We start from the raw sequence: 12186 nt of genomic DNA, 5'->3' as shown, positions 1-12186 counted from the left end.
TCAGAACGGTCTATCTGCAAAGATTCAGATTTGAAAATATATGGCTCTGTGATGAATAGTGCAGCGAAGTTATTAACAAGGCGTGGAATCGGAAAGCAGGGGCGTCAGTTGAAGAGAAGATCGTCGAGTGTGCAACAGCGCTGCAGCTTTGGAGTAAAACCTGTCAAGGGAATTTCAGCAAACAGATTGGTGAATTAAGAAAGCTCATGGTCGAACTAAGACATCGCACGGATCATGCAGGAGTAGCAATGTTCAGACAAGTTACAACGGATTTTAATAAAGTGCTGGCTCAACAAGAAGATTTTTGGAAGCAAAGAGCCAAAATCTTTTGGTTATGAGAAGGAGATTGTAATACATGGTACTTCCATGAGTACACGTCGGCCAAAAAACGGAATAATATGATCACTGAACTCGAGGATGGAACGAAGTGAAATGCAAATGGGGAGGAGGCTTAGAGGAGCTGCTAGAAAGTTATTTCAGGAACATATTTTCAAGTAATGGAAGTTCAGCAGCTAGGATTCTTGACACAATCAGTCCTAGAATATCGGCCAGTGATAATGAGTTCTTAACGCGGAACTTCATGACAGAAGAAGTGCGAATTGCTTGTTTTTCTATGCATCCGGATAAGAGCCCTGGGCCTGACGGGATGAATCCGGCATTTTTCCAGAGGTTTTGGAACATCATCGGTACTGATGTAGTATCTACTTGCTTATCATGTCTCAATTCATCAAGTGTATCGGCTAGTTTAAATGAAACATTCATAGTCTTTATTGTTGAAACACCTTTCCACATGATTTTGATTTGACAAAATTATTTAAGTTAATCCCATGATTAAGACAATTAAATTTAAGTTCTTTGGTTTAATTGTACTAATGTGTTTGTTCAATGTTGAGTATATTAACTAACAAGAACATGAACTAAAAGTAAGACAGAACGAAGTCAGCATAAGCCACAGAAGCTGAGTGAAATACAAACTCAGCATTATAAAAGAGAAGTCTTCTACAGAATAACGCTTGAAGGCGAAGCCGACCGAAGATGCTGAGTAGAACGTAACTTAGCCCCGACAAAGGAAATCTCCAAGGCAAAGCCGAACAATCAAGCTGAGTATTTTGTCAGGACAGCGCCAATGATTCGTTGACTAGAAGACAAAGTCCGATAAAGGTCTGCACCAATTCAAAAGCCTCAGAATTACACCAAGAGGCCTTTTCGAGACGCATGGATCGCTTGTCATTTGGCAAGAAGACAAAACTGGCGCTAGAAGATGAACCTAGCGCAAGAAGATGAAACTGGCAAACCTGACGCCTGCTAAATTCAGACGACAGGATTGGCCTGCGATTCTGAATGCTGACCAATGAATGACCAAAGAAGACCATTTGAATTCAACGGATATGGCCGAATTCAAATCATTGAAGCTTCAGATTTTGCTATAAAAGGAAAAGTTCATCACTTGGATCCTTTGCCGAATTACAAACAGAGAAAAGACAAGCAAGATCTTCACTAAGTTAAAAGATCCAAAAAAGAAGCTGTCTGATTAGAAAAAGCAAGTTATTACACGAAATTCCAATCATTATGTAAAAGTCTAGAGTGAATTTGTATTCATCTAAAGTGTTCTTCATTTAGAGAGAACAATCTTGTATCAACTGTAAAGGTTAGAAGAGTGGAGCTGAGTACTCGGTTTTAGTACTCAGTGGTAGAGAAAATCTGAGTGTTCGGTTATAGCGCTCAGTAGGATTGAGTAGAAAAATAGAGGACGGTACTCTTGCATAGTCAATTGCTTTGTAAACAGTTTGTGATCTACCTTTAAAGAGCTCAGTAGTGGATTGAAAAAGCCCGGAGGGATTTTGGGGACTCGACGTAGGCGGAGAGGCCGAACCAGGATAAGTCTGCTGAGTAATCTCTAACCATTCTCTTGATATATATATATATATATATATATATATATATATATATATATATATATATATATATATATACGTGTGTGTGTGTGTGTGTTGCTTACTTAACCTACTCAGTATATAATCTGTAAAAACCGACACTGAGTAATCAGAGTGCTGAGTTGGAAACTGACCTAAGTGTTATTTCCCAACTCACAAGTGAATCAGTTCTAGTCAGCTTTTGACTAAAGTTGTCTTACATCACACTTAGTTTTGCTGACCTGAAACGGAGTGAAGTTATTTAAAGGATTAAATTTAGTCAGCATAATTAAGCGAAAAAGTTACATTAGTTCCTAACCCCCCTGGAACTAATCCCATTACATGACATGGGACCAACAAGTGGTATCAGAGCTCAGTAGCTCACTATTCAAGATAAAACTATTTTGAGCTGATCCCTGTAAATGGCTGAGAATAGCACTCGTTTCCTTCTAGGAAATCAAACAACACAGATACTCCCTGAGGGATTATCTATTAGTCGGCCTCCCTTGTTCTTCAGATCAAATTATACATTTTGGAAGAACAGGATGAAAAACTTCATTCAGGCAACAAACATGAGTGCATGGTTGGCAATAGTCCAAGGCCCGTTTGTTCCCTATGAAATTATTGACGGAGTAAAATCTATCAAGAGTGAGTCTAAGTGGTCAGAGGATGACCTTAAAAAATTGCAAAATAATGCTTCGGCTATCAATATGCTTCACTGTGCGTTAGATGCTGCAGAGTACAATAAAATTTCAAGTTGTGAGTCAGCACAGGAAATTTGGAAAAAGCTGGAGGTGACCTATGAAGGAACAAACAAGGTCAATGAGTCCAAGGTGAATCAACACATGAGACTATACGAGCTGTTTGAGATGAACGAAAATGAAGACATCTCTGAGATGAACTCAAGGTTCACCAATATCATAAATGAGCTTAAGAGACTCGGCAAGAACTTCACAGAAGAAGAACAATTGAAGAAAATCTTAAGAAGTCTCCCCAAGAGCTGGCAAGCTAAGAAGACAGCTGTGGAAGAAGCTCAGGACCTGACCACGTACAAATATGATGAGCTGATTGGATCTCTACTGACCCACGAGATCTCCATGAAGAATTTTGAGGCTAAAGAAAAGTCCGAGGACAAGAAGCAAAAATCTTTTGTCATGAAAGCTGACTCAACGGAAGCTGACTCGTCAGATGATGAGGAGATGGCCATGTTCACCAAAAAGATGAAGAAGCTGTTTAGAAAGAGTGACAAGAACAGCAAAAGGCCATTCAAAAGAAGCGATAAATACAAAGTTGAGTCCAGTAACAGCAGATACAAGGGACAGCTCGAAGCCTGTCACTTGCTTTGAATGCCATCAAACTGGGCACATTAAATCAAGCTGTCCCACTCTGAATAAAGAAAAGAAAGGTAGCAGAAAAGCAATGGTGGCAACATGGAGTGATATTGATGAGTCAACCTCATCAGAAGCTGATGCCACTAAGTCAGCAAACATATGTTTCATGGCTGACGAATCTGCTGACCACTGCCGATCTGAGCAAGCTGACCTCTCGAATGGATCTGACTAAGAGGAACACTCCAATGAGGTAACATCTCTTCTTTTGCTCAGAAATAAAATGGTTAATTCCCTGAGTGATCTCTATACACTGACCAAAAAGTGTAACAAGAAAATACGAGCACTCAACAGGCGATGTGATGAGATTGAAGAGGTCAAACTCAGTGACCTCTGACATATGCTCCAAGACAACACTAGGCAAGATGAAAATCGAAAAATCATGCATCGGTTTATCTCGGAAGTCCAATCAGATTCTAAGAAACTGAGAAAGGATATCACTTCAATACAGAACCAGCTGAGTTCATCGGCTAAGAAAAGGTTCTATCCAAATGCTGAGTACTCAAGTACCAGTCAGCAGAGATGGTACACCCAGCAGAATAGTCAGTGTGACTGTTGTGGAAAAAGAGGACACATTGTAAGTGTGTGTTGGTATGCTCAGCACCATCGTGCTGACAAAAAATGGAAACACCCTCAAAGGGTGGTTTATTGTGACTATTGTGGGAAAAATGGCCACACCATAAATGTATGTCGTCACAAAATCAAATATGATGCATCACCTGTTCACTCTAACAAACGAGGACCCAAAAAGAATTGGGTACCTAAAGATAACTAGTTTAATTGCAGGTGAGCCTGAGATGTGCTAAGAAGTCAAATCTATGGTATATAGACAGCGCATGCTCGAGGCATATGACTGGTGATGAAACTCAGTTCATCACACTTGTGCATAAACGAGGAGGAAATGTAAGTTTTTGGAGACAACAAAAAGGGTAAAATAGTGGGATCAGGTACTATCGGAGGAAATCATACTATTGAGTCAGTCTCCCTAGTCAGGGGTCTCAAATATAACCTATTGAGTGTGGCTCAGCTTTGTGACAACGGTAGAAAGGTTGTATTTGATGCCACTGAGTGTCGGATACTCGAGGGAAAAACAAATGATTTAATTTTAACTGCCACTCATGTTGACAATGTTTTCATGTTGAGTTTAGAAAAGAAGTTTTCGAAAAACATATGCTTAGTGTCAAAGGAAGATAATTCCTGGCTATGGCATAAGAGACTTGGTCATGTAAGCATAGACCTCCTTGCCAAATTAGCAAGAAAGCAATTAGTTGAGGGTTTGCCCAAACTTAGATTTGAGAAAGATCAATTATGCAATGCTTGTCAGCAAGATAAACAAACCAAAAAGTCTTTTCATAGTAAAAATGTAGTCTCAACCAAGCGTCCTTTAGAATTGCTACACTTGGATCTTTTCGGACCAGTCCAGCCGCTGGGCTTGGGTGGTAAGAGATTTTCCTTGGTAATTGTAGATGATTTCTCTCGGTATACTTGGGTCATCTTGTTGAGTAGCAAGGATGAAGTGTTTGAGATGTTCTCAACACTGATTAGAAAGCTTGAAAATGACAAAGACCTAAAACTAGCTCACATCCGAAGTGATAATGGCGGAGAATTCAAAAACCAACAGTTTGATGAATTCTGTGAAGTCAGCGGCATTGACCACAATTTTTCTACTCCTAGAACACTACAAGAAAATATCAGTTTACCTACGACACAATGTCGTCGGTAATCATAAGATTTTCGTTGGTAATATAAGTTACCGATGACATACAAACGAAACTAATGTCGTAGTCAGATTGCTTGTTGGGAAAATGGTTGTCGACGACAAAATCATTATCGTTGGCATTAGCGAGAACATGATTGTTAGTAAGTTGTAAGTGTACAACCATAAGAATCAATTGGTGTTGTTATTGGACACGACATATGTCGTCGTTAAGTCGTCGGTAATTTTCACATTCAATTTGTTATGAATTTAGAAACATGTCTTGTAGGGAAGTCGTTTGTAATATCATCGTCAAAATGTCGTTGGTAAACTATATCTGCAAACTATATATATATATATATATATATATATATAGATATATATATATTATACCTGATAAATCATCAAATTTAAATTTATATACTATATTAATTTTTAAATAATTCTAGAACTAATAAATAATATCTCATGCAACAAAATAATTTAAATAATAATTTAAATCATCAAACTAATGAGATAATATATCCAAAATTATTCCAACGTTCTAATAAGGGCTAGAGTTTTGAAAGTGATTACTATATAAATAATATTCCAAAATCACACTAATGCAGCAAAAATAGACAATCAAGCTAGCAAGAAGACTTTAGAGGTGTAGTTCAAATGCGGATTGGCTAACGAGATAGGCGATGAAGACTTTAGAGGTGTAGTTCAAATGCGAAGGATCTTCGATCCTATCATATCATTATAGTTGGCGTTGGGGTTGGGGTTTTCTTCCCATGGCCTGTGTTTTTCTTTCCTTTTCCTTTTCTCTTTTCCTGCTTGCTGCTGTAAAGCTCCTAAATACCAAAAAAAAAAGAAACAACAGGTCATTCATTATTATGATTAATTTGTTCATCATTACAATTTTCTAACTGTTGGCGTAACTGAGTTTCTTCTACCTGTAGGCATCTATATTTTTCATTCAAATCTTGAACTTGTTGCTCTAATTTGAGAAGTATATTCAAACAAACAATGGAGGTGCATAAATCGTGTCGTTGTTATCGCTATATAAACAAGCTATTGATCCACTAATGAACTGTCTACAAATGGTTGAAAAATTAAACATCAAAGCAGAAAAGCACAAAATATAATTGCAAAATATAAACAAGCTATTGATACCAAAATATAATTGCAAAAAAAAAAGTCTGCTGCATTTCTTAGAATTCAATAAAAAAAGGGCGGCCCGGTCGCACTACGCGTCCCCGCTGAGCGAGGGTCCAGGGAGGGGTCCCACCACAAGGGTTTACTGGGGGCAAGCCTTCCCCTGCCAATTTATTTGGAAAGAGGCCACTCCTAAGACTCGAACCCGTGATCTCTTGGTCACACGACAACAACGTTTACCGTTGCGCCAAGTCTCGCCCTCATTTCCTAGAATTCAATAAACAAGAAAAATTATCCAAGTCAAGGAAAAAGCAAAGATGAGAATAGCAAAAAAAAAAAAAATCTTCAAGGAATCTGTTTATTATAAAGGTACTAAAATAGGTATAAGGTTTTTGGAAAGTACCAATTTAGGCTCCACGTATAAAATAGCACCAAAATAGGCTTAACGTTTAAAAAATGTACCAATTTAGGTCTTGATAATTAAACGTGACACGTCATTCATATTATTCCGTTAAGATATTTCAATTGTACATGGAGAGAGAAACCAAAACCTAACGGACTAATATGAATGGCGTGTCACATTTCGTTATGAAGCCTAAATTGGTACTCCTTTTTTGTTAAACCTGCATTAGGCTCCACTTACAAAATAGCACCAATATAGGTGCTATTTTGTACATGGAGCCTAAATTGGTGCTATTTTGTACGTGGAGCCTAAATTAATACTTACCAAAAACCGTAAGCCTATTTTGGTACCTTGTCCCCATATCTCGTCACAACTTATATTTCCACAAAATTTCAATTTGTAATTGTGAGTTTTTTGGATTATAATACATTAATAATCTTAATGAGAAACGTAGAGCAGAGATAGTGTAGGAAATTTTCTTTGGTTTTTAGAATTTAACATCTTTCTTTCTTTAAATTCAATAATAAATATATTTGATCTAGTACAAAAAAAATAAAAAAATCTTAAGAAACAAACTTGAATTCTTACCAAAACTTGTGAGTCAGCCAATTGTATCTCTTTCACATTCTGATGTTTATTTCTTTAATAGGAAGTCTAATGGTAGCATGAGACCACTAAACCCTGAAACCTGCTTGACAACTTCTTCTTCCATTTCTACAAGCCCTTGATAGAAAGTCTCAATATTGTGTGCCTCACGAAAACCTGAATTCTCTCTATTCTCATTCTCTGATTCCATCTGTAGATATTGGACCAGGAACATTTGACAGCATCTCGAATCCTTTACAATCAATGGACACCATGTATGCATCATGGACAATAGGTAAAACTTCAATAAAAATTAATGCTTCTGATAATAGATAACCAACAAACACGTATACGAAGGCCTGTGACAAAACGAATTATGTTCACTATGGTTCGATCTGAACTACCATCTTGACCTCGTTAGCAGTTAAGGTTTTCTCATATAACTCAACCAGACATCAAAATCAGAAATATATCATCTTATTAATATGTCACAACCTACTGGTATTAGGAACATGTTATGAAAGGGCATCTTACTCTTGCGTTTACATCCATGTGTATGACACAAAAAAGAACAATGGCTCTATGCCTTACTTCGCTATGATTATTGCCATCGATTAGCTTAGCTGAAAGAGATGCTGCATATGAAATAGTTTTAGATGTTAACTACTTTTTAGATATTAAATTAGTTATAACATATGTACACTGTCGGGCTCAATCAATCGTTTTCAATGATGTCATTCTTACCTAAGGGATCTATTTTCGATCTCTCCATATCTTATACTTCCACTCCATGAGTTCGTCCATAGCCATCAATCAACGTGCATGAACTGGAAAAACGAATTAGATTTATTGCAACCATGTCATATTCCGTGATGATAACAATTTTAACAATCCCTTAGTCACTAAATTCTCACTCAATAGCACTAGAAAATACAATGCACAATACTTGAATACCTTATATTGAACTTATAAACTCGATTTTTTTCACCTCCAAGTAGCTCGATAAGAATTTCACTTCTTGATGAGGAAATATGACCAGAAGAACTTAATACACCAAAAACTGTATAAGTGGACTCTTTTATCACACTTTGTTCACAGAGTATCACTTCTCGACACTTTTCAGAGCCAACTTAGCCTATAACAAAAATAAAGTAACAGTCAATGTTAACATCCCTTTTTTCCTACGATAAGATTCAGCAATGATATTCTATAGAAAAATAATCATGTGCAGTAAGAAGTCTGATACAATATTTAGATTCTGTCCCAGCAGTTATAAAGATAAGACTCTTGATCATGTTGTAAATACCAGTGCATTAAACATAGGTTACTCTATCATTTGAGGATATACTTTCATTTTAATCAATAGTATTTGCAAGATCTTTTTTCATATTCTTGAAGCATAAGATATAGCAGGAATATATCATTATCTATTTGAATTATCAAAGTTTCAGTCCACGAATAAATACCCCATAAGTAGATTTACAAACCTAGAATTTCATCATTATTAGAAGTTGGGTAAATTTGACAAACCTTTTCATCATTAAGAGCAACAACATCCCCATTCAAAGCAACCCTAGCTGGTAACTGGGCATCACACCAAATATAGATTAAATAGTTGAATAATACACAATAATGAGTCAAATGCACCAACAATCTTCTTCACTGACTTAAGTATATTTGCTGGTGGACCTGGAAAGGGACTTCCCACAGACACTGAAGCTCTCTCATCAATGATTGTATTCTACGTGAAAAATGAAGGAAATCCAAAAGTAATCACTGAACGGACAATACAAATTCACGATATGAACTTTGTTGGAAGCAAAGATGCAATGTATTTACATCTCATGCATAGTTTATGAAACTGTTCTACTGCATATTAACATCTACTGTTGCATGCTATTTGAGCAAATTTGTCTAAAAGCATATAGAAATAACCCAAAGAAGATTTACTTAACTCATTAATACAATTAAAAGGACACAATAAAAATGAATATCACTGTAAGAAAATGAACACAATAAACAATAAGTCTAGCAAGGATCATACCATTAGAACATTATTAGAAGAGAAATTAGGCAGACATAGTGATTAACTCTGTTTCTTCTCATAGTATTTAGTGTCAAAACCATAACTAGAGAGGTAAATTACTTAATTACTACATTATTATTATTATTATTTCCTTCCATTAGTTAAATTAATTTCATTCAAAGGTAAATAATTAATACGGAAAATCAAATTAAGTATATTAAATTTGTAAATTAATATACAGGCACCGAACTCCAGTATATTAACACAAAAGTAGAAGAAACACACAAACTTCAGCCATAGCTACAATTATTGAAGTACTGTTCCCAGGAACACAAATTAAGATAATTCAAACAAACACCCAAAAATCATAACCAATAACAACCCAAACATTTTCCCCAATTTAAGCATATCAGTTGAACCCAAAACTATCATTACAACATTATAACAAATACATTACAGCCAAGATTGACCATGAAAATGAAAGATGAAAATCATGGCCGACAAAGAGAAAAAAGGTGAAAGAAAGAATTTGTACCTGTAACTTTTGCAGTTTGGTCGATTTTGCTTGCATTTGGCCTCTAAAGAAAAATGATTTAAACCTTAATCCATATTAAGGAAGCAAATCAGTTCACAGGGAACTCAAATTACACAAAGCAAAGTAATTAGAGGATTTAATTTTTACTCACCCAAATAAATCGATCCATGATGCAGTCCTGATATTGGAAGGGTTCGTTGTTAGCTCTTTCTTTTTATGTCGGTCCGCCCATAGTTGCAACTGGTCTTGAAGGGTTCGTTGCTTTGCAAGAATATTTTTGGGAAATTAGAGAGAGATGGATTGGGAAATTAGAGGATTGTGATTAGGGTTCCTGGGAAGAGAGAGAGAGAGAGGTACAGGTTAGAGAAAGGAAAATAATGGAAAGTAAAGTTTAGGGGGGAAGTTTTAGGGAAATAAGCGGGAATTTTTTTGGTACTCTATTTTTCAGTCGTTGGTAAGTAGTTGGTGTTTGTTGTTTATATTTCAGCCATTAAATAAATGGTATGAAACTTGTTTGTATTTTGTCTCTATTTCAGACGACATAGCATTGACATGCATTTGTCATTGCAATTGCCAACGACATGTGTCATTTGTATTTTTTTGTCGTCGGTATGTCGATTGTATTTTCTAAGTATTTTATTTATAGATATTGCTTGATTAATTTCGTAAGTAAGTCGTTTGTATTTTATTACTAATAACAACGACATGTGTGTCGTTGGTAAAATGTCGTATGTAAACTGATATTTTCTTGTAGTGGAACTCCTCAACAAAATGGGGTAGTTGAGAGGAAAAACAGAACCTTAGTCGAAATAGCTAGGACAATGTTGAGTGAGAATAGGCTTCCAAAGTATTTCTGGGGTGAAGCTGTCAACACAGCGTGCTATATACTCAATATGGCTTTACTTAGACCTATACTTAAGAAAACCCCCTATGAACTTTGGAAATGACGAAAACCCTGTTGAAACACCTTTCCACATGATTTTGATTTGACAAAATTATTTAAGTAATTGATAAAAAATATTCTAACACATTAAATTTAAATGCTTTGATTTATTTATACTAATGTGTTTGTTCAATGTTGAGTTTATTTATCTATAAGACATTAAGATATAAAGTCTAAAAGCCCATGAGTGGAAGTCAAGCCCAAGTCAACATAATCAAGACCTCACGGCCCAAGAAGACGAAACGAAGTCGTATCAAGCAAAACGACGACTCAGCATGAAGAAGGATCGAGAAGCCTTCTAGCAAAAGCTTCAAGAGGAAGCTGCTGAGTTAAGCGACAAGCAGTCAGGACAGCGGCAGACAAGAACCAACTTGTAGACAAAGTATTTCTACTTTGGGTAAAGTTCAGAAGGCGCAGGAAGCTGTCTGGAAGACTTTGCCAAAAATGTCGAAACATTCTGTTTACCGGACGAAAAGCTGCCGAGCACTGCCGCGGATAGAAGATGCAAGAATCTCATTAGCCAACAACACTGAGCACGTACTGAGTGACAACGACAGGAAGCCGTTTCCCTCCAACGGTTATTTCGAAATTCAAAATTACCGGTGCCTCAAGTGTCACTATAAATAGGCCTCTCATTTGCTTCATTCGATGCAGATCTTCAATTAGTCGAAACGCTGACCAAATTCATACACGAAGTTCTGTGAGAAAAGCAAAGCAAAAACCTTACACCAATTTCCATATTATTGTGTAAAAGTCTAGAGTGATTTCGATCATCTAAAGTGTCTTAGCAATTGTTGTTTAGGACAAACACTTTATCATTTCTAGAAGAATAGAAAGAAGAGGCTGAGTACTCGGTTATAGTACTCAGCGGTAGATATAGGAGTGAGTAGAGGTATAGAGGAAGGTACTCTTGTATACTCAGCTTCTATTGTAAAAGGTTTCGTGCTCTACCTTTAAAGAGCTCAGTAGAGACTTACTTAGCGCCGCTGTGTAAACCTTTTCTTAAGAAAAGAAGTCAGCCTAAACGGATAAAATTTTAAATAGTTCCTATCCCCCCCTTGGAACTAAACTTGTCACGTTATAAGGGACCAACAAAACCAACATTGGATATTTTCGTGCCTTTGGTTGTAAGTGCTTTATTCTTAATACGAAAGACAACCTTGCTAAATTTGATTCTAAAGCTGATGAAGCTATCTTCTTAGGGTACTCAACAAACAGCAAAGCATATATGGTGTTCAATAAACGAACTCAGGTCGTAGAAGAATCTGTACATATTGAGTTCGATGAAACTGTCCCTACAGGGAAGATAAGTCAGCCTACCAAAGATGACCCATGCTCAGCTTTCGCGGACCAAAATAGAGCCGCTGAGTCATTACTGTTGGTCCCTTATAACGTAACAAGTTAGTTCCAAGGGGGGATAGGAACTATTTAAAATTTTGGTACGTTAAGGCTGACTTCTTTTACAATGAAAAGGATTACACAGTGCGCTGAGTGAATTTAAGACACCAGCTTAGTCAACTTGTGACTAAGTTAGCTTCTTTCATTGAGTCAGGAGAT

The sequence above is a fragment of the Euphorbia lathyris genome, chromosome 7, assembly GCF_963576675.1.
Source record: "Euphorbia lathyris chromosome 7, ddEupLath1.1, whole genome shotgun sequence".
NCBI classification, from domain to species: domain Eukaryota; kingdom Viridiplantae; phylum Streptophyta; class Magnoliopsida; order Malpighiales; family Euphorbiaceae; genus Euphorbia; species Euphorbia lathyris.
This window is presented reverse-complemented; position numbering follows the sequence as displayed.